Raw genomic sequence first — 22850 nt, 5'->3', positions numbered from 1 at the left:
TGAAGTCCACAATGATGTAGTCAAATCCAATCAAAACAAAAGATAAAAGCTGAAGACCTAAAGATATTCAGGTATATGTTACCTCTTTGGACAATGAAATAATAAAAACAGTCTAAATCAATTCATATGCTGCTGCCTTTCATATTTTTAAAATTATTTAATATTTTCCATATTTAACATTTAAAACAATTTTACATGTTTTTAAAACTTTTGCGTTTCAAATTCTCTACCTTATCCCCACCCCAACCCCTATTAAGAAACCACATGTGAAGTTATGCAAAACATTTCCATAAAAGTCATGTTGTGAAAGAAAATATAGATTTTCTGCCCTAACAACAACAACCCCCCTGAGAAAAATAATTTTTAATAAAAGAATATGCTTCAATTTCTATTCAGACACAATCAGTTCCTTCTCTGGATATGGATAGGATTTTTCACAAGTCTTTCAGAGTAGTCATGGATCATTGTATTGCTGAGAATAGCAGTCATTTACAGCTGATCAGTCCCAGAACATTGCTATTATTTTGTATACAGTACATTTCACTTTACTTGAGTTCATGGAAGATTTTTCAGGTTTTTTTCTGAAAGCATCCTGCTCATCATTTTCTATATAACAATGATATTCTATGATAATCACAAACTGCAATTTATTCAGCCATTCCCCAGTTGGTGGGCATCCTCTTAATTTCCAACTTTTTGCCCTCAGAAGAAAGCTGCTATAAATATTTTTTGTACATATAGGTCCTATTCCTTTTTTTTAAAAAAAAAAAACTTTGTCAAATGATATGCATGAATTTATAAACTTTGGGGCATAGATCATAATCTTTTATCAATTTATCAATTGGAGCATTACTTTTAATTTTTATAAATTTGACTTAGTTTGAAAAATTAGGGCTTTTCAGAGAAACTTGCTTCAAAATTCTTTTTACAATCACTATTGCTAATTGTATTTCCCCCATTCTCTCTCCCCTTTCACCCTGCCCATCTTCAAAAATATTTTACTACTGCCTACTCCCTGCCCCAATATGCTCTCTTTTATAACCCTTTCCCCTTCTCATATCTCATTCCCCTCCTATTTTCCTTCAGGGTAAGATAGATTTCTATGCCCATATTGAGTGTGTATATTATTTTCTCTGAGCTAATTCTGTTGAGAGTAAGGTTTACTTAACTCATCCTCTCCTCCTTTCTTCCCCTCCACTGTTAAAGCTTTTTCTTGCCTCTTTTTATGGCAGATAATTTATACTATTGTACTTCTCCCTTTCCCTTTCTCCCAGCATATTCCTCTCTCACCCCTTAATCTCATTTTTTATTATCCCTTCACACTCAACTCACACTTGTGCCCCCTATAAATGGTCCTTCTAACTGCCATAATAATGAGAAAGTTCTAATGAGTTTACAAATATCATCCTTCCATGTAGGAATGTAAAGAGATAAACCTTAATAAGTCCTTTATATCACTTCCTGATTACCTTCTTATGCTTCTCTTATCCTTTTTAGATCTTTTGCAAAAGAAGTATGGCACAGCATTAATTGTCCAGCAAGGGAGTGAAATATCTTAGTTGGCCATCAGGTAGTGCTCTCCCTGAGTCACTTGGGTTCATCTCTGGTACATTCAGGAAACAGTCTGACAAAAGACTTTTGTATCCCAACTCACTATTATCAAAGGATGCTCAGCCTGAGCAATTATCCCTCTTTCCCAATATGGGAAAGCCTGAAAGTATCAAGATACTGGTCTGTTATGGTTCAGAATTTGAATTTGCAGAAAATATGAAATATGGTACAAAAATAAAACTAATGGATTACATAAAATATTGCACAAAATATTTTTAAATGGATGACCTATGATTAATTCCTATCCCACATTTAAAATCTTCTCAGTCAAAATGACCCTTCATAGTCTCATGGCACAAGTATCAACATATACTATATAGCTACATAGTTTATTATTTATTGAAAATAAGGAAAATGAAAAGAAGTACTTCTATATGAAACCCTCTGCCTCCGAGCTCCTGAAATTCCTTTCTTTTAGCTTTCCATATATTTATTATTTTAGGTATTAAGTAAAATAATATTTTTTTTAGGAATTAGATATTAGGTAAATAGTCCCAAACTACTGACCCCTTTAGGTCATGGATTAAGGAAAGGTTTATGTCTGGAGCCTATATAAAAGAGAAGCATAGGGATTCCTGAATTTCAAGAGCTCAGTTCATTTGTGTTTACTGCTGGTTCTCTCTACCCTGCATGGCATCCATGAAGTCTCACCCAAGGGCAACCACAAAAATGGAATTCTAGATCTCTATATCTACATGCAATTCCCATCATTTCCTTACTCTCTTTCTGACCTACAAGGGATAGGGGTAGTCTTATTTTCCAGTGTCTCAAAATTCTAGTTCCACCCTAGTCCCTTGGCTTCTCAGAGAGATGAAATGATCCTGAATAAAAGCCACTTTATTAATGTAGTGATAATCACATAGGAAAGAAAGGTGAGTCTGAAGTAGGAATAAGTATAAAAACATTGCTATAGAGCAATGGAACTGGAAAAAATCTATAGAAAATTGGGATAATTTATATCTCCTCTGCATTTTGTTATATGATTAATTATACAACAATTTTGGAGAAAGAAAAATAAATTCAAAAATCTCTACCATCTCTTATTAATAAAGAAGCTCACTGATATATCTTCATTGTGAATAATTTTCCATTAAATGTTAAATTTTGCTTTAATCCTTTGATGGACCTTCTTCAACATTTGTATAATCTTCTTACATACTCTATTTATGAGAAATTTCAAGTTCCATTACCATTTCTCTCCTGTCTACATCATTATGTCCCTCCTTTTACTGTCTTTTCTTTCCATGTTTGAAGCCTGAAAAACATATTAATTCATTCCCCGGACCTCTTTTTGTTCTATTTAACTCCCTCAGTAACCATTGAAAACATTTAAGGTTCAGAAGGGACAATTTTTTTTCTCTATTGTAATATAAGTGCAATTATATAGCTCCTTCTGCTTGCTTAAATAAGTTCAATCATTCATTCAAGAAATATTTCCCCTTTATGTTTCTTCCCTGCTTTTAAAACCTTTATAAATTTCTCTGGATTATTGGATTATATTTCAAAATTCCTACTCAGCCCTGATTTTTTCATGAAAAGTGCTTAACAGTCCTCTTTTCTATTAAAGGTTGTTTTTTTCTTCCTGTAGGATTATATATGACTTTGCAAGGTAAGTTATTCTTAGTTGTGTGCCTTTAGAATATGTATTCCAATATTTCCTTTGGTTTATGTAGAAGCTGCCAGGTTTTGTTTAATCCTGATTTGGTTCTTCATTCTTTGGTAGTTGAATTGCTTCTTGCTGGATACTAGCTGTATTTTGTTTTTTGGCTTGGAAATTATGTATTTTGGCTCTGATATTCCTGGGACTGTTTCTTTAGGAGTTTCCTTTAAGAGGTGATCAGTAGATTTCTTTCTATCTTTACTTTGACCTCTAGTACTAAGAGCTCAGAAGAATTGTCATTTAGAATGTCTTGAAATACTTTATAGTGAATAGACATTTTAAAGAATACATGATTTTCAGGAAGTCTAGTGATTTTTTAAAAATATATATTTGTTATCTTAAATGTTCTATTTTTTTCAATCTTTTGATTTTATTCTAATATGTTTTCTAATGGAATATTGTGTAATGGAGTCAATTATTTCTGTTTGGTCTATGTTAGTTTTCAGAGATCAATTTCTTAGGTAAGATTCACTCTTCCAAGCTGCTTATTTTCCTTTCAATTCTTTCTTCCAGAGCTTTTCTTTTTAACCTCTCATTTCATTTCATCTAGGTATTTAAAAATCCCTTTTTTATTTGAGTTTCTGCTTTCAGTTATTACAATGAAGGTCATCATTGGCTCTTTCTTTGGGGAAAATCTCTAGATTTGCAATCACTTACTGTACTGGTCAGTGTTTTCCTTTTAAAAATGTATTCCTCTCTCAGCTTCAGGTCCAGGTTCCTCCCCTTCTTCACTTTAGAGAAGGTTGTCTCTGGTCTTACTCTTGGGTTTTTGCACTTACTTTCACCTCCTAAAGTTAGGCCCACTCTCTGCCTTTGAGGTGGGATGTTGGGTGCTTCAGTGGAGGTCAGTGTTTGAATCTGGACTGCTCTAGTCTGAGCACCAGAGCCCCCTTTTGTCTGCTGCCCTGTGGTGCTCTGAGGTTTCCTAGGTTTTCTGACCACCCTAAGGCTTTCTTAGGGAAGCCCTTCACTACCTCTGAACTCAGGGCCTCACAACCTACTTAATTTCTGTCCTATCTTGGGTTGTTTAGGGACCTCCCAGATGGGTTTTCTGGCAGCTCTCCTTTATACTGTTTGCAGTTGGTTTTTTATACAGTTCTGGGGTAAAAGAAGTAAGTGACTGTTGTTTCTCATTGCATTTCTTGATCATTATGTGGTCTGGTGCAAACCAGGATTTGCTAGAGTAAATATGTTAGAATCTGGGAGGTCTGCCTTCCGTTCCAGCAGCCATCCCAGCCAGAAGTCAGAATGGACCATACTGTAACAGAGAAAAGTGAGTTATTTCTACCTCTGGGGGAGTCATCTCTGAATCATCCGTGTGTACAGTCCAACAGTCAACAAAGCTGAATCGAATGTCAAAATCAACATCAAATCAGAAGAAAGGATAAAGGCGAGCTGCCGCTGCATGTAGGTACAGCAGCACTCGCCCTGACCAATTCAAACAAACTGTGACTGAAAATGGACAAAAGTAAACATACTGACTGAATATTAGTCCAGTTCTTAATCTCCAGGAACAGAAACACAGTCATAGCCCCATCTCTAACATAGCTTTAGGGTTTATTAATAGCCTAGGAACCAAAAGAGGAACACTAACTCACTCAAAAAGGGACACAAGGAGACATTTTACCACTCCCCTTGGGGATGAGTTTTAGCTTGAATCTAGAGTCGCGCACCTAACCACAACCCAGAAAACTGACCCCGTTCAAACTATAGACTACTTCAAAATGACCCAGGCAAAGCCGTGTCTGGGAGATTTTATAGTGAGATAAATAGGAAGCTTGAGCTGTTTGCATTCCTCAAATCTACGACAGGCAGATCCCCAGTCCCTTGGAATATACCAGGCGCTCATAGGCCATGAGAGGCAGCAAAGAAAGGCCCAGCAAAGAGAAAGTTCACTCTAGAATCAGGAAGGTCCAAATTGGAGGCCCCCTCCAACACATACTGGCTGTGTGACCCCAGAGTCAGGGAGTGGTTCCTCAGAGCTTGCTGACACTTCCAGCTGCCAGGGGTATGGGGGTGGCTCTGGAGTCCTTCAAAGTTCAAAATCACAACCTGGCTGGCTTCATCTCTGGTATTCATCTGCCTAAATCAGGAGAGAATAAGCACAAGAGAAACAGAAATTGCAGAGGCACTAAGGTTCACGGATAGATGACAGCTGAGGGGTAGAGAGGGCCGGAGTCCTCCCCCTCCAAGCCTACAGCTGTTCTCCCTTGGCTGCTTATCAGGGGAGAGAGAGACAGAGTTCATGCCTCTGAGCCTTTCTGAGGCTCATGCTGTTCCAGTTTAGCATCCAGTGAAATGGCTTGTAATCCCCAAAGAGCATTCCAATAGGAAACAGTCAAGGGATACTCTTTGCCCTCTGTTATTTGTCCTTCCTTCTTGAAGAGGACCATGACATCAGGAGGGAGATGCCGTAACTTGCAAAGTCACCAACAGCTCCTCTGGAGCCTTGTGGGTCCGGTGGCGAGAGAGAGCTCAGGATGACTGGAGTTGGCCCTGGATGCAGAGGGAGACCTTGGTCTCTAGCATAGAAGCAAAGCTGCACCCTGCCCCCACCCCATCACTCATTTCCAATCTCCTGGTGGATTTGCAGCAAGAAAAGAATTATTGCTCTAAGGACTGGGTTTCCTCCCCATTATAACATTTCATCGACACTTTTCCGTCTGCATCATTATTACTGTCTCTCCCATTCTGTCCCACAAGTCTGTCTTTTACTAGACTCTCCCATAGAGCCTATAGATGTTTTTGTTGTCTCTTTAAGAGCCAAATGGAGTGTTGGGGCAAGGGCAGTTTGGTTGTGGGTTTGAAGTTACAATTATAACTGTTATTTGATGAAGTGCTTTCTCCTATGGAGTCAGACACAGTATGTGAAGGTTAAGTTTTGATTTCTGTGGAATATATGGAAAATTAAATTATTTTAAGAAAAAATATTATAAAGAGAATTCTATTTTAGTGAATGTCCTTGCCCCTCATCCCTATCCTTCATCAGAGCATGTACACTTTCCATTATGGTTGACCACCAGGGAACTTTGGGGGTTAATCATTTAGTGTTTATTAATTGCCTATTACATACCAGGCACTATGCTAAGTGCTAAGATACAAAGAAAGGCAAAAGTCAGTCCAAGGAGCTCACTGTCTAATGAGGGGGTGGAGACAATGTGCAAACAAGAAATGTACAAGATAAATTGGACATAATGGATGAAGTCCTCCAATTGTCTGCTGAATTGTAAGAGCTGGTGATGCTGGGTACCATATCTATAGAAGAGGAGTTGTTTCTGTTTTATCAGGCTTGCTTTTATGCAGCTCTCTCTATGATGATGCAATTTCAGTGAAGATGGAGAAAAGTCCCAGACACCTTAGCATATAGCCTGCTATGTACTGTGAATAGACTGCAAAGGACTGACATTTACAATGCTTTAGGGAAAGACTGAAGAGAGGATAAAAAAAGAAGAAAATAGACTAAAATAACATTTCTTGACAGACCAAATTTAACTCTTGAGGAGAAATATGAAGAGAATTCTTGAGAAACTTGAATTGGTATCTTGAGTGAACTGAATGATAGAATTTTATTTCTACACAAATACATGACTGACTATTCTCAGAGTTCTAGGAATAACCCTGTGGGACTATACTTTTAACACATAGCTTCTGACTGAACACTCACTGAAATGCTTCCACTTTTAACTAACTAGTAGTAGACTAAGTCTTGGCAAAGGTGTTTACAAGCATAGTTTATTCAAAACATTCCCTCTCTTCCTTCTTGCTCCCAACAAAGTCTTGGGATATGTCCTCTTCCACAAAAGCACACAGATCCAAGGGAAAAGTAGACTCAAACTTAAGCACACAATGGTAATGATACACAAATGTAGGAAGCATGTGTAGAAAAAAGTAACCAACAACCTCTGTTCTTACCTTCACAACATGTCATGTACATATATCATTCTACAACCAATACCCTCATACACGTCCTCATCACTTCTCATCTGGACTAATGAAATGGGTCTTCTCATCTCAAATCTTTCCTCAGGTCAATCCATCCTCCATTGAGTTGTCCAAAGTGGTCTTTATACAGAATAAGTCTGGCTGTCACACCTATCACAATAAACTTCAGGTGTAGCCCTTTACAATCTGACCCTTTATTACTTCTCCATTTTTTTATATTTTATTCCCCTCAGCTTATCATACTCATTATTTTATTATTTTTATTAAATTTTTATTTTACATACATATATATATATAGTTATACTAGTCGTGTTACTATTCTTTACACAAAATGCTCAAATCTTCCAACTCCATGCATTTTGTACCATCTGCTTCCAACATGCATCAAATGCTGCTCTTCCAATCCAACTTTCTTCAACATTCAAATCAAATCCCACATTCTGCAGGAGATCTTTCCTTCACCATCATTCCTACTAGATCCCTGTAAAATTTATATGGTATCTTTTCTACAGCACCTATTGTATTCTGGACTGTCTCCCATCCAAGTACTAACTAGGCTGTACCCTGCTCAGCTTCAGACCAAATCTGCTCCATCCGATGTGAGATTCTTGAGAACAAACCGGGGTGGGGTTTGTAATTTTTTTTGTTTTGCTTTGTTTTGCTTTGCTTTTTTCTTGTTTTTGTATTTCCAGTGCTTACCACAGTCTCTGAAACAATATGTGTTTAATAAAATACTTGTTGAATGACTGACCGACTAGTACTAGAAATCTTTTCTTCTGTCATAGAGTCTTCATGTAGCCTGCATAGTCACATGGAGGCTAAGTAGGAGACATAGCAATCCCTCTCTCGGTACTCTCTGGAGATACCAGTTTAAAAGTTCCAGCTCAAAATAGTCCACATCCTTTACAGCTGAAACAAGAGAACTCCAAGAGCCAGGTCTCTTTTATTTTTGCAAATCTCCTGAGTCATCAGTTCTTCCAGTTCAGCAATCAATGAGGGGATTCTTCATTACTATATAGATAGAGCAAGCCCCTTCTAATGGTTGGAAGTAGATTCTCCAAGCTTCCATTCAGTGGACTGGGACCAGGCAAGGAATATCTGTACATGTTCCAAGAAATAGCTGCCTTTAAATCCATTTATTCATTTTACAATTAAATATTACTTTTATTGTTTATTACTGAATAGGCTGTTTAATGATTAGTTTTGAATTATTGATTTGCTAAATATAAATTTTACATTATTCCTATTTTAGAGTGACATATTAGTAGATTTAATAAGTTTCATAATGGTTTTCTGGTCTAAAAATTCATAGAGAGTCTTATGATTTTAGGAACAGACCTAGAGAAATGAGGACTATAAGAAAATTAAAGAGAAAGGTTAAAGAATTAGAAGGTAATTTCATAGCAGGGAATCTACATAGCAGTAGGGAACCTACTTAGTAAGCTTGGTAGCACAGTGGATAGAGTGATAGACCTAGATTCAAGAAGACCCAAATTCACGTCCTGACTCAGATACTAGCTGTGACCCTAGCAAGTCATTTAACTTGTCTGTTTTCTCATCTGCAAGGTGGGTATAATAATAGCAGCCAGAATTATTATAAGGATAAAATGATATAATATTTATAAAGTGCTTTAACTATTGTTATTATTACTTTGTGAATTTTCTGATTATTCACAATCTTCAGAGACTTGGAACAACCCCTGTTGTTCCTGAAAAGTACCTGGGAACTGATTTACATCTCCCCTTTGGAGGAGAAGGAGAAGGGGAAGGGGAAAAAATGTAGACACTTTAATAAGATAAAAGGGATCTATTTTAAAGTCTGATTCTTCTTGTGCAGCAAAATAACTGTATGGTTATATATACATATATTGTTAACAAATACTTTAACATAATTAACATGTATTGGTGTACTGTCTGGGGGAGGGGTGGGAGAAAGGAGGGGAAAAGTTGGGACAGAAGGTTTTGTGAGGGTCAGTGCTGAAAAATTACCCATGCATATATCTTGTAAGTAAAAAGCTATAATAAAAAAAATTTTAAAAGACAAGAGTCAGCAGGGAGGTTGAAAAAATTCAAGTTGAAAGAAAAAGCTTATCTTTGAGTGGGAGAAAAATTAGGTCTCTTACCCTAGAAAATTATAATCTTCCTTTGGGTAAAGCCAAAACTAGGTTCCCTGTGCCTCCAGATGATAAAATACCATGACATGTTATAGCAAAGGAAAAATCATTAGCTTAAATTAAGAATCTGTTTGGAGAAAATCCATATTCTCCAAGGTGTCCATCACAAGGAAACTTGATAATGCATGCCCCAGTAACATGGATAAATAAACAAAAACAGTCAAGCAAAAATGCTTTCACGTATTGGCCATCTTTGAACATACATATTTCATTTTGCATTTGTAATCCAAGCCTTCTCTACCACAAGGTGGAAAGTATCAATCAACCAACCAATAAATAAGTATTTTAAGTGTTTATTAAGTGCTAGGCACCATGTTAAGCCCTGGGAATATAAACAAAGGGGGAAAATACAGTCTTTGCCTTCAAGGAGCTGACAGTCTGAAGGATGAAATTTATAATTTAAACTTCAATTTGAATCTTCTGGAGTTGTGACTTTTACATTGACTATAATCCTTAAGTCTTTCAAAATTGCATTATTAGAGTCATTGTGTATATATTTTTCTCCTGGTTCTGTTTTCTGTATCATTTCATATAATTCTCCTCAGTTTCTCTGACCTTTATCACCTCACAACTGTACTATTGCATCAAGTCTCTCCCCACCCCACTCCAACCTCCAGCCACTAAAATGACTTTTTAAAAACAAAGGTCGATCATAGTCACCACCACTCGCTCTCCTCCCTGACACCCCCCCAAAAAAAAACTGCAATGGCTTCTTGTCACGCAGGATCTAATACAAAATGTTCCCTCTAGCTTGTAAGCCTTTCATAATCTAGCCCACTCCTACCTTTCCAGTTTTCTTACACCTTACTCACTGGCCTTCTGGCCGTTCCACAAACAAGGCACACTATCTTTCAGCTCCAGGACTTCCATCTGGCTCAAACTCTCTCCTTCCTTGATTTGACTACTAATCTCCTGCCTTTCTTTGAGTCCCAATTAAAACCCAAACTTCTACAGGAAGCTTTTCCCAACCCCTCTTAACTCCACTGCCTTCTTCCCTTTTACAATTTCATCCTTTGACTCAACAGCAACTCTCCCACCAAAATTTCATTCTTGAGTTTCCTGACCCCCTTGACATAACTTTCCTGCCAGAAGGAGCCTTAGGTCATGGGATACTACCCAACCTATTTGTGAACTCCAAAAAAGTGAATTCTGGACTATTCTCCCAGGATTCCTATGAGTTTACTCAGTCACTTAGAGTCAGGATCCTCTGGGACTATGTTCGTAAGTGTTTCTGGGCCTGCCATGGCTCTGCATTAAAAGGGCCCTGCAGCTGAGCCCTAAAATAGCTGCTTGCCCAGATCAGAGTAAAGACATCAGTTTGCTCCATTAGTTCTGCTAATAACCCCTGGGATGCTGCAGCAACCTCTTGTTTCTCACAAAGTCAGGGTAGAAAATCCACTGGGCTTGAAGCAGAGATAGAGCGGGAAGAAGAGGCAAGCTCATGGATCTGCAGAGGGAAAGCAACAAGAAAGCAATTAATTAGTGCCAAGTCCTTGCTCAAAAGGCAGGAGACAGTCATTGTGTGCACACTATTCCTTGTGCCTCTGAGCTGGTGACGGGTGTAAAGTGAATACAAGTGAGATGCTTTGAAGCACTCTATCAATGCTGGCCACTGTGATTATTAAGACAGACCCCATGGAGAAGCTCAGAGACATGAACAAGTACAGGCAGGGAAGGCTCCTGTTCCACAACCATCTCCTGCTTTGCTGGAAATTCCACCATCAGAAATTTGTTCCTTAGCCTGAAGGCGTTTGGGTTTTGGAAGCCCTTCCTAAGCCTTTGGAGGCGTAACACAGTAAGCTGCTCTCAGCTGAGTATAAGTTAATCAAATTGGAACAAGAACCAGCCCCTTCAGAAAAGGGACGTTGGACAGAGGAGATTTGCTTTTTTTTCTTTTTTTCCTTAAGTTGAGAGAGCACAAAGAGGTATAGAGTATGAGTTACTGATTGGGAAGGACAAGCCTGGCTTAAGTTGAGGAGGTCAGGATAGCAGTTCCTAGTCCAAAATAAATGTGACAAATTCCCATGGCCATTCTCTTTGCCAAAAGGTAGATTTATTCAGGAAAAGAGGTTATAGGCAAAATAAGTACCCAGAGTGGCAATATGAAATGCTTGGAGAGCATATAGTTAGCAAGGAAAAGGCAAGTTCCCCAGAGGAACTCACAATTAGCCAAGAGAAAGGAAATGCTCCATTAGGCGGGAATAAGCCATGGACTGGCCCGTTAGATCCTTGGAGGAGTTTAGCAGACTAACCCAGAGTTAGCTAGAGTAAGGAGAAAGTCTCCATTAAAGGAAAGGCTCTATGAGGAGGAAGAGAGAGAGAGAGTAACCTCAGAGTAGCTTAGTTCTGAAAAGAACTTGGCAGAGATCTTCATCATAAGCAGACCTTTTATGGGAAGCTTGGGAAGTAAAGGCAGGAACTCGGAGGGAGGATCAAAGAACCAGATAAAACGCACCCGACAGACGGAGTCTGGGACCTGTCTAAAGATAATGCTAATCAATATCGAAGAGGTTGCTTAAAGATGCACAGGAGGTTTGAGGGACAGACAAAAAGTTCCATCCTCACAATCGCTCCATACAAACAGCATAGTCTGGGAATTGGTTATATCTGATAGTAACCATTTGGGCCTCTTCCTGACAGGGAAGAGATTAAGTTCACGTCAAAGTTCTATAGTAAAGTCTCTGAAAGGCTGATGCTCTGAATGCTGGGGAGCAGAGGAATTACATGAGACAGTGTGCGCATGTAAAAGAGTCTGGGGATCCTATTCTCCGTTAATGTCTTACTATTATGTGCTTACTTGTCATGTGACCTTAGGCCAGCCATTTAACTGGGTCTGACCCTCAATTTCGTCTTTTTTATGATGAGGTTGAACTCTACATGATTCTTATAAACCCGCACAAGTCCGATTTATAATTCTGTTAGTGATATTTAAGCAATACTGATGGTGATGTGCAAACTAAAAGAGGGAAATTCATGAAGTTAGAATCGTATGAAATTATGTGGGTATAAGGGTTTGGAATGAGAGAACAAGGGCCTCATCTAGGGCTGGACAGTAAGAAATAGTGATAGACACCAGAGATCTGGGGACTTGATAACTGGCCATAAACAACCTTCACCTCCTTCATAATAGTGCTTAGGTCAGGCCCCCACATCACCTGTGTGACTGATTCCATGGGAACAGACTGTTTCTCGTTACGTGGTTTGGGCCCCTAAAAGACAATTCTCCCAAATTTTGGGTCTAAAGATAATGTGAGTTGAGGGCTCTTTGTGGTGAGATTCAGGTTTATGTTGGGTTATGCTGACCCAGAACTAGTCCCAAACAAATTCTCTTTGAAGATGTAGCTTTGGAATTAGGGCTTCCTCTACACATTTTCCCAAATAACCTCCTGTAGGAATAGGGGGAAAAGTGTGTGTTGTTTGTGTGTGCTGATGCTGTTGTTTGCCTTTGACAAGGGCCAGGAATATCACCAGGATGGTATCTCGACTTGCTCATGAATTGGATTTCGGGGTGGCAGCCTTGCATGTAGGGACTCTCTGGGTTCAGGAGCGAAGAAACTGGGGCAGTCATTTCCCCTGCCCAGGCCTCACCAGGTTTGTTCCTGGGGGAGCTGGACTAGGTAATCTCTAAGATACCTTGAAGAATGTACTTCTTGAGGACAGGGGCTGCCTCATTTTTGTGTTTGTATACCCGGTGCCAAGCAGAGCACTTGAAGATAGTAGACACACGCACAAAATGCTTGGTGCTTGAAAGACAAATACATAATTCCAGGTCTAAATTCCATAGTCTGCTGCCATGTTTAATCCGCCTTGGGTTCTGCCCACTGTTTTAGCCTCAGAGCAAAGAGACCAAGATAGCTGGCTGCTGATAGATGTTTTATTTACTCAGTTCCCTGAATTCCAGAGGCCTTGGACTTAACATGGTGGCAGAATGAGCACTGTACCTCTAACCTTGACCTTGAGAGAGGTCTTTCTCCTCCCCCACCCTTTGATCATGTCCAGCTAGCCGCTGTTTATTTCCAGGAGATTCCAAGGACATGGTGATTCATTAGTTGGGCCTTTGGGGATGACAATGCTCCTGGCTGCTCCCACCTAGGATGTGATGGACCTTGAATGTTTCTTTGGTCACCCCCTGCCTCATGACAGCTGCAAAGAGCCAGGGAGCTGAATATTATAAAAGAAGAGACCATTATCAGCTAGAGGATTCTTGCCAGTAGGCCTTGAGATAAAAAGCAAAAACTTCAATGAAGGGTGGATTCTCCAATCCTGGGGGCCTAAATAGATCCCACCTCTGTGGCAACATGGGGACTCTACTAGGGGAGTTTAATCTGGGACTCCAGTCATTTTAGCTCTGTCTCTCTAGTAAACAAACTTGAGTGCATTAGAGGATCCCAGAGGGTTTGTGGGAGCTGGTGGCTGCAGTGGCCCTAGAATGACAGTGTTTATGATTGAGAGAGCTCTGAAGAAAGGGAAGATCAAGCTCAGCATTTGATTGGATTCAGAAATTTTGTTAAAAAACGAAATGTCTAATTAGCAGCCTTGCAGCTAAAAATTGCTTTTTGTTTAGAAAAAAGGACCTATTGGCCTCCCAGTCAATTGCCTCTACAGCTTTGGGCTAAGTTACTGAATCCTGATTACATTTTGATGGGTTTTTTGGTTCTCCTACATTTGCCATTGCATTTATTTAGTAGTAATAAATCATCTGTCCTGTACTGAATTCATGTTTGTCCATAAAGCACCATTTTTTTTTACTTCCTTTTTGAGAAAATCCCAACAAGTTTCTATAATCATCAACTTTGCTTGGGACAGAGACAATGGGCCGGTGAGAGAAATGGGGAACCTAGTTCCTTTTTGGGACAGCTAAGCTGGCACTGTGGATAAAGGAAGACTCATTTTCACGAGTTCAAACTCTTCTTCAGACACTTAATAGCTGTGTGACCCTCAGTTTCCTCATCTGTAAAATTTACAGGAGAAGGAAATGGCAAACCACTCCAATATCTCTGCCGAGAAAAATCCACTTGGGATCACAAAGAGCTAGACATGACTCTAAACAACTTGCACACTTCCCTACTGAGGTCAGGGGTCCTTGGCAATGAATCTGGGACACCCACGTGGCCAGGTTCTAGAACGGAGTGATGAGGGTGTCTAGTATTGAGCATTGTGTCTGGACTTGGCTCTGGGCAAGAAAAGAAGCAGAAAGTCTTTGCAAAGAAGAGATGGAGGAGGTCTGGGCAGAGTGACTGATTCTGAAGGACTAGTTCTGAGCTAGGACTGTGAGAACTATCTGTATGGAATATTACTGGATGAAATCCCAAGTCTGGGCTGAGAAAAATTCTAAATCAATTCAATTCAATTAAAAAAAATTAAGTACTGGGGATAGTTTTTTTTTTTAATCATCTCAAGGAGTTTTACAATATTTTGGAGAAACACAATACAAGCTGGAAAAGCAGGGAGCAATCTTTCTTGTCTTCAGGGCATGATGTCCCATAGAAACCAAGATCTGCTATGTAAAAGAAGGCTTGAGAAGTGTTTATTGCCCCTCTCTCCCATTGTCTAATTAGAGGGAAGAAGCAACTGAGAAGTTGAGAAGGTGTTGGTGTAAAGGCTGAGTCCACATTTATGGTGAAGATATTTCAGGGGATTAGTATATGCTGGGAGAAGCATGATGTTCCATATCTCTTCCCCCTTAGTAGGAAATTGAATGTCTTCATAGATTATTTATGTAATCTCTTTCTTTTCTTTTCCCCTTCTTTTCTACTCCCAAATATCTGGTTCTTACTGTTGGAAAAAGCTTGGGAATTTGGGAGTATTGCTCTTTCTTTTACATGTTCAACTTGGTTCCTAAACTTTTAACATATTGGCCAACATAAACCCAAGTTTCTAATACTATTGAACCAATGCCCTTACCAGTCTGCTCTTCATTAGTAACTAGTCAGCCTGAATTTATTTCCTTTTTATACAAGGTATTTTTTGAGAAAGTATAGCAAGAATAGTTCATCCAAGCATTTTATTTTCACTCCTAAATCCAAGGCACACTATCCCACAAATACACATGATGTACATGGAAAGGGTAGACTCAATCTTAAAATGAAATTTTAATGAAGTACATACGTGGAAAAATTTGACAAAAGGGTCATCTTCCAACTTCTGATTCTGGAAGTTCTTTTCTTTATGAAGTTCTTTTTAGGTATAGCTCTCTACTGGATGAGTCTCTCAGCTGGACTCCCAAAATCTAAATTCTATGCTATTTCTTTTTTTTTTCCTTTTTGAAGTTCAGTCATCACTTCTTTTTTTAAATTTTAATAGTATTTTATTTTCTAAATACATATAAAGATAGTTTTTAACATTCATTTTTGTAAGACTTTTATGTTCCAAAATTTTCTCCCTTCCTCCCTTAATTCCCCCCTTTCCAAGACAGCAAATAATATGATATAGATTTAAAATTAAGTATGTGCAATTCTTTTAAGCAAACTTCCATATTTGTCATGTTGTGCAAGAAAAATCAGACTAAAAGGGAAAAACACAAGAAAGAGAAAAACAAAAAGTAAAATTACCATTACGTTTCAATTCATATTTGGTTTCCATAATTCTCTCTCTGAGTGCAAATGATATTTTCCCTTCCAAGTCTATTGGAATTGCCTTGAATCCCCACAGAGAAGACCCAATCTCTCACAGTTGATCACATAATCTTGCTATTTCTTTGTATAATGTTTTCTTGGTTCTGCTCACGTCACTCGGTATCAGTTCATGTAGGTCTTTCCAGGCTTCTCTGAAATCATCCTGCTGGTCATTTCTTACAGAACATAATATTCCATTACATTCATACACCCTAACTTACTCAGCCATTCATCACTAAGGGGACTTGTCAGGGGGACCTCTGGATCGCCTGAACTCATTAGCTTACTGTCTGGACAGGTCTACCCTGAGGAGGCTAGGCAGTCACTGACTCGGGGAAGCAAATACAAAAGAATTAGAGGCAGCCATAGGCTTATAACTCAGGCTGGTCTGGTGGTGGACAGAGCTGTGGCCCTTCCCTTGTCTGCTTCTCCAGCAGGACCTCTCTTTTTGTAAGTACACTGAAGAGGAGACTTTCCATCATTGCAAAGTACCAGCCTCCCAGTCAGAGATGCCAGAAACAGCATCCTTCCAAGTTTCCATGTGATCACCTGAACTTGAATCAGGGAAGAAGGATCTTCTCATACTTCAATGTCTAATTTCTTACGTCATATTATTTCCCCTTATATAAACCCCTTTGGGATTATTTCATTTCTGCTTTTGTATCCTCAGAACCTAGCATAGTGCCTGCACATAGTAGGCACTTAATAAAATAAAGGCTGGTTCACAGATTAAGAGAAATTTTAACGTCCAAAATATATATCATAGCCTTACTATATGGATCTGCTGTGGTCAAAGCTCTGCTGAAAATTAGGGTGTTCAATTCTGGGCATGGTTTAGGAAGGTCATTGACAAACTAGAAAAGAAGGACCCAGGATGATTAAGGAACTAGAAGTTATGCTGTAGAAGGCTGACTGAGCTGGGTTCTTGCTTGGAAGAAGAGACTATAAAGACAGAAAAATCAATAGTTTTCTTGACATGTGGAAGAGAGTTTCGACTTGGTCTGCCTTAATCCTTCAGAGCAAAACTAGGGACAATAGCATCTATTAGAGAATGACTAAACAAAAAGAATGAATGTATATGAATGAAATGGAACATTACTGTGCTGTAATGAATGACAAATATGATTAATGCAAAAAAGCCTGGAAAGTGAAGCTAGCAGAGCCAAGAAATCAATACACATGTTAATCATAACAAGGTAAATGAAAAGAACAACCACACAATGAATTGGAGATGCCCATCAATTAGGAAATGGCTGAATAAGTTAGGGTATGAAAAATGATGAAGAGGTTGATTTTAGAAAGGCCTGGAAAGATTTACAAGAACTGATGCTAGTGAAACAAGTAAAACCAGGAAAGCATTATACACAGTAACAGTAAGATTTATAATCAACTATGATAGACTTGGTTCTTCTCATTGGTTTGATGCCTTTGATCCCAATAAACTTTGGATGGAAAAATGCCATCTACAACCACAGAGAGAACTATGGAGACAGAATATAAATCAAATTGTTTTTCTTCTGTTTTTTTCTCGTGTTTTTTCCCTTTTGTTCTGATTTTTCTCACAATATGATCCATGTGGGAATATGTGAACAATATGTGTGTTTAAAAAAATGTTTTACATGTAACTGGGGGGAAAATGAGGAAAAAGTCAAAGAAAGAAAAGAACTTAACACAAAAATGAACTTTGCAAATTTCCAAAGAACAAGCTATTCTTTTATAGAGGGTTTGTGGACATGTATGAAGACCTATGTTCTAAATCAAAAGAAAAGGGGAGATGTTGGAATCCTAGTGTCAACTCAACTTGAAACAAGGTGAAAACTCAAGGGTGATGTCAGAATCCTGGTGTTAACTCAATAGAATTGATACAGTACTTATTGGTTCACACCTTAGAGGAATCCTTACAAGGTGATAAGTTGCTAATACTGATGGAAACAATGCTTGTGTTCAAACCTTTAGAGAGCTCATAAGTATCTAAGTACTCAATGGAGTTCACATGTTTGGGAGATTTCAGAGAGCATGCTGGGAGATATCCCACAATCCCACTCTCAGAGAAGTAGCATAAATATAGTTCCAGTGAGCGACTCAAGAGAATTTCTCCGGAACATTGACAGGGCTCGGAGACAGAACACTCTGGAAGAAAAGCCTACAAGCCCTATCTTCGAGGCAAGAGAGATTCATTCGTATCTTCTAACTTAGTGCTGACTAGAGGATGTTAACGGATTTAAGAAAGGTAAATGAGCAGACGGAAACTATGGGAACTCTTCAGCCTGGACTTCCATCTCCTACTCAGTTGCCTAGAGAATGACCTCTTTGGGTTATAGACATCAAGGATTGTTTCTATTCTATCCCTCTAGATAAGGAGGATATGAAAAGATTTGTCTTTTCAGTGCCCAGTGTTAATTTATTTGAGCCTTATAATAGATATGAATGGACAGTTTTGCCACAGGGAATGAAAAACAGCCCTACTTTGTGCCAAATGTATGTTGCTGCTGCTCTTATTCCAGTGAGAAAAGCATTTACAAAGGTAATATTGTTGCATTATATGGATGATATTTTGGGGTGTGCACCTGAAGAACAAATGTTAAAAGCATGTCTACAAAAGACCATGGAAATGCTAAGAAACTACAAACTTCATATTGCTACAGAAAAAATTCAAAGGCATGCTCCTTTTCAATATTTAGGATATGAAATGTATCCTAAGGCACTTACATTACAAAAACTGTCTTTAAGAACAGAGAAGTTAAATACTTTGAATGATTTCCAAAAATTAATAGGAGATATCCAATGGATGCGTCCAGTGCTTGGCTTAGCTACCAATCAATTGCAACCCCTATATGACATTTTAAGGGGAGACACTGCTTTAAATTCACCACGCCAGCTTACAAAAGAAGCTCGAGAGGCTTTGAGAGAAGTTGAACTGGCTTTATCCAATGTGGTTGAAAGAGTCACTCAAAAACCCTTGGAAATAACAGTTTTTGCTACGAAAGAGGCATCCATAGCAGTCCTTCATCAAGGACACAGTGTGATAGAGTGAGTGAACCTCCTGGCACAACCAGACCAAAACCTTACTCCATACCCAGTGCTTGTGGCTAGAATTTTATTAAAGGCCATTAAGAGAGCAATACAATTATCTGGGATAAGACCTGATAGGATATACACCTTTTATACTAACGCACAAATTAATGTATGCTGCGAGACCATCCCAGAGTGGCAAATTTTATTGGCCACAGCTCCAAATTTTGCACATGGGTCTCCATTAAAGATGACCAGACTATTACATAATTGGCAATGGATTTTTGAGGAGAAGGTTTCTAAGGTTCTTCTTAAAGGACCCATCATCTTTACAGACGCATCTAAACAAAATATTTGTGCTGTATACTCTTATGATTTAACAATAAAAAGATTAGTCAGAACTCCTTTTCAGTCCATCCAGCAGAACGAATTCTATGCAATCATGTTAGCTCTCACTTATTACCCAGGCAATATAAATATAATATCTGATTCAGCCTATTCAGTAGGTGTGGTACAAAGAACTGCCACAGCTCAAATAAAATTTGCAGCTTCTAATATATATCAGCTCTTCAAGGAACTTCAAGAGCAAGTGAGAAAGCATCCAGGCAAGATTTATATCTTGCATGTGCACTCACATAGTGGACTTCCCGGTCCTATTTTTGATGGAAATTCAAAGGCAAATAGCCTTTTAACTATGTTAGCTAGTACTCCTTTGTTTCAGGAGGCCCAGGAATCCCATTCTAAATACCATCAGGCTGCTCGAGCTTTACGTTTATAATTTGGGATAACAAAAGAGGAAGCTAGGAGCATAGTAAAAAGCTGTACAGCTTGCCTTCCTTTCCACCCTCCTATGCTTCCCCCAGGGAAGAATCCTCGTGGTTTGAGACCCAATGAAATCTGGCAAATGGATGTGACCCATTATAAATCTTTTGGTCATCTGTCTTTTATCCACGTTGTGGTAGACACCTTTTCAGGATTCACTTATGGAATACCAGCAGCAAAAGAGACAGCCCGAGTGGTCACTGAATTCCCTCATACAAGCTTTCGCAATTATGGGTGTGCCACAAGAAATAAAAACAGATAATGGACCCGCATATACCTCCAAACATTTTGAATACTTTTGTGCACAGTATAAGATTTTACACACCACGGGCATACCCTTCAAGATTGAAGATCCTGCCCTTAAGCCCTTAAGAAGTCACCTCCATATTTCTCCCTTTGCCCTAAGAAGTCTCTCACTTCCAGAAGGATGTCTAGCTGGTCTCCTCTGCAGTAGCTGATTTTAGCATTAAAGACAGTGGCCATACTGTGGGCTATACTGGTGGTGGTGTTCAATGGGAGAAGGTTCTATGTGGGATGAACTGGTCTAGCTGAAACTTGATTTTTTAAATTCTCAGTTCTATTTCTCTAGGTGCTATGGCTGGAGTAAGTGGTACATCAGGACACAATGGTTTCTTGGTAGTGTCCCAGTGATACAGGGAAATGGGAGAGTCTAATGCAGGCCAAAACTGAAATAAGAAACAAGCCACAAAGCCTGGCTTAAGTTTGAAGTGAATATCTTTTGGAATGCTCTCTGGCTCTAAGGGAAGTGTGAATTCAGATATCTCTTTCTAAACCCTGAATCTCCCAAACGTGTGAACTCCATTGAGTACTTAGATACTTATGAGCTCTCTAAAGGTATGAACACAAGCATTGTTTCCATCAGTATTAGCAACTTATCACCTTGTAAGGATTCCTCTAAGGTGTGAACCAATAAGCACTGTATCAATTCTATTGAGTTAACACCAGGATTCTGACATCACCCTTGAGTTTTCACCTTGTTTCAAGTTGAGTTGACACTAGGATTCCAACAGACATGGAACATTGCATAATTTTTTTCCCAATATATTGCTGCTTTTTTTCCTTCTTCCTTTTTTTGAGACAATTGGGGTTAAGTGACTTGCCCAGAGTCATACCTAATAAGTTTCTGAAGCTGGATTTGAACTTGAGTTTTCCTGACTTCAGAGCTGGTGTTCTATGACTGCTACACTTATCTATGCCTTTTTTTCTTTCTTTAAATAGATTTGATATGTGGGATGGCTGAAGGAGAAAGACAAAAGAGGAAATTTAGGTGATACAAAAATATACATCTTAATTCTTAAAAAAAACAACAAAAACTAGGGACAATTGATTGAAGAAACAAATTTAGATTTGATATTGAGAAAACCTTCTTAACCAAAATGAGTTATCCTGAGGTCTACTATACTGTCTCAGAAGATAGTGTTCTATCTCCCATTGAAAGTTTTCATATGAAAGATGAATTATCATTTGCTGCTTATCAAAGGGACTATTGTTAAGCATTAGATTGGTCAAGGTCACTTCTGATGTTCAGATTCCCAGGTTCTATTCAGTGTGGTACTCAATAATGGCAAGAAATTGAAAGAAGAGTAAAAACAAAGAGAGTTACAAAAGCCCTCTGTGGTCTGATAGCTAAAATGAGTCTTGTCTATTAAACTTTTAACCATTCTCACTCTTAAGCATCTAGAACAAGAAGAGGCTATTATGCACTGGAAAGTCCACCAGGTGGCACTAGAAAGTCACACACAGCTCTGACCTACTATTAATTCAATTTAACAAATGTTTAATGGACACCTAACTAGGGGTGTAACTCTGGGCTCAAGTCTTTTTGGCACGACACTATTTTCTTTGGTGAAGAACTCCATGTCTGCATGAGAGGTAAGAGCTTCTGAGAGGAGAGATCTTGGTCTCTTGGCTTACAGATGCAGGGCAGTGAGAGAACACAAAATTGAACAAGATGGGAGATTTCCCTTTTTGGAATGGTTAGGTGAGGCTTGTGGACAAATAACTACAAGGCAGAATATGAGTAGAGCAGAAGGGAGTTATAATAAAGCTTTGGGAGCACAAGAGAGAGAGGCAATAAGAGGATGAATTCTGACTAAATAGAGGGGATGCCATTTGACCTTGTTTTTGAAAGATGGATGGGATTTTGAAAACCCAAAGTCTACATATCTATATAATATATATGTCTATATAATATATAATGTTTATATATAATGATGTAAAATAGGCAAAAGGACATAGAATGGATGGTTTGGTTGAACCAGAACACAGAAGGCTTTGAATGCCTGGTTAACAAATTAGAACTTTATCCTATGGGTAGTTAGATGTTGCCATTCCCTAATTGAGGGGCATAGATAGAATGTTGGGTCTGGGGTCAGGTTTTCCTGATTTTAAATCTAGCTTCAGATACTAACTTGTGTAATTGTGGGGAAATCACTTAACCTCTGTTTGCCTTAATTTCCTCAACTGAATTTCCTCTACCTCCTTTGCTTTCTATTCTCTCTTCCTCCAGCCATTCTCAATGCTAGATTCTTAAGGAACAAGAAACATTTTAAATAGGAGAAAGAACTCATACATGGACATTGATACGTGTTGGCTTGAACAAGAATTTCCAATGAGATCCAGTTTCTGGCTCCAGATCCCTCTAACACTCTACTTGTGTTCTACTAAGGTAGGTACTCCTCCCACACTCCTGGACATAAATTTTCTAACACACTAGGTAAAGGCAGATAGAAGAGGCACACAGAGACTGGAGCTAGCACTGACCTACTGCCTACAAGACCGGAACTCAAGAAAATTAGTGTTCTTGGTGTACCTCTTAAAATAGTAGTTCCAGTATAATTGATAACTTCCTTCAAGCCTAATAGCTAGCATGTAATATATTTATGTATGTGCATATATATATATATATGTAAATATGAGATGGCAGGAAGGGAGAAGAGAGAAAGAGAAACACAGACAGACATACAAGAAAGAAGAGAGGGATTGTGTAATCCT

At 38.7% G+C, this 22850-nt stretch overlaps 1 long non-coding RNA gene across 2 annotated transcripts in view; it reads left to right on the top strand.

Moving 5' to 3' along the window:
- Positions 1 to 22850, top strand: part of LOC116419422 — a 50764-nt gene that overhangs the window by 20102 nt on the left and 7812 nt on the right. For both annotated transcript variants that reach the window (XR_004229733.1, XR_004229732.1), the window contains exon 2: positions 22366 to 22524. This is a non-coding gene — a long non-coding RNA (uncharacterized LOC116419422). The remainder of the gene's footprint in view (positions 1 to 22365; positions 22525 to 22850) is intronic.

This window comes from Sarcophilus harrisii, chromosome 5 (genome assembly GCF_902635505.1).
Source record: "Sarcophilus harrisii chromosome 5, mSarHar1.11, whole genome shotgun sequence".
NCBI classification, from domain to species: domain Eukaryota; kingdom Metazoa; phylum Chordata; class Mammalia; order Dasyuromorphia; family Dasyuridae; genus Sarcophilus; species Sarcophilus harrisii.
This window is presented reverse-complemented; position numbering and strand designations above follow the sequence as displayed.